Genomic DNA, 1,222 nt, shown 5'->3' on the forward strand with positions numbered 1-1,222 from the left:
ACTTGAAAAAAAATATATATATATATATTGTAGCATTATCCCACATATGTGGATCACTAATTCATTTTTATATACCATATTCATAGAAAACTCTTGTAGATAAGTTTTACCGCAGAGCAAATAATTGTGTATCTTCCATCGTTTTGTACACTCTTGTTAGTGTTGCCTGTTGAATTAAGCTGGAGTAGTACAATAATGAAATATCCGTATAACTTTATTTTGCTATCTTTTATCTCGAAAAGCATCTAAGAGAAAGGAGGTACACATATTCCATCTCCCTCCAAAATAGGGCAAAATGTAGTAAGGTAGTTTTGTCACTGAAACGATCGCAAATAAAAGTAAATGAAGTTTCTAGATCGCCTGAAAGTATAATAAAATTAATGTCCATATCGCTAGGATAAACTTTGCAAGGAATTTGTAAATCAGATTTTTTCCGGAACTCTGCATGATATTTACCCTTAGAAAAGATAAAGACACAGGTTCCGTCAGCTAAAGACTTAACCCATCAAAAGAAATTTAATAACACTACTTGATTTCAGGACTTTATTTTAGTTTCGCAAAGGATATTATCATATACATATATTTACAATAATTGTAAACACACTAATTAATCTTGGCTTTCGTTAATAGTCAATAACAACTTTACCACTACTTATATCGATTATAAAAAGGTCTCACAAGGAACCACTAAAGCACAAGAAAGAGGTATGGGTAGTTTGATCCCTCATACCTTTCCCTTTTTCTCGATAAGGACTCGCCTTCGCGGCCTGCGTTAAAGTATCATCCCCGCGTCTGTCGGCCGATCCAGCCTTTACCCCCACAGACCAAACCCCAAGGCGGGTGGGGTTACGTTACCGAGCGCGACAGGACGCGGACAGGCAAGGAACAGCATCTAAGAGAGACATTCTAAGCTGATTCGTGTATCTAAAGGTCAGGACAAGGCCTATAACGTGTCCATTCTGAAAAGAGATAAAACAGGCAACTCACCCTGAATTTTGGAGTACTCCGATTCACTGTCTCATTTTTATTCAAATCACCATTTTAATAGTCATATTTATAGGTTTTGTATTTCTGAAATCCATTTGCGATATATCTATATATTTTTATTATAATAAGCTGCCTCGGCAACACAGATTTATATATATATTTTTTAAAGGAGACTCAGCGAATCGCATTCCAAAGGTGAGTTGCCATTTTTTTCTCACGAGACTGGATTACATAT

Source organism: Penaeus monodon, chromosome 28, assembly GCF_015228065.2.
Source record: "Penaeus monodon isolate SGIC_2016 chromosome 28, NSTDA_Pmon_1, whole genome shotgun sequence".
In the NCBI taxonomy this organism is placed as follows: Eukaryota; Metazoa; Arthropoda; class Malacostraca; order Decapoda; family Penaeidae; genus Penaeus; species Penaeus monodon.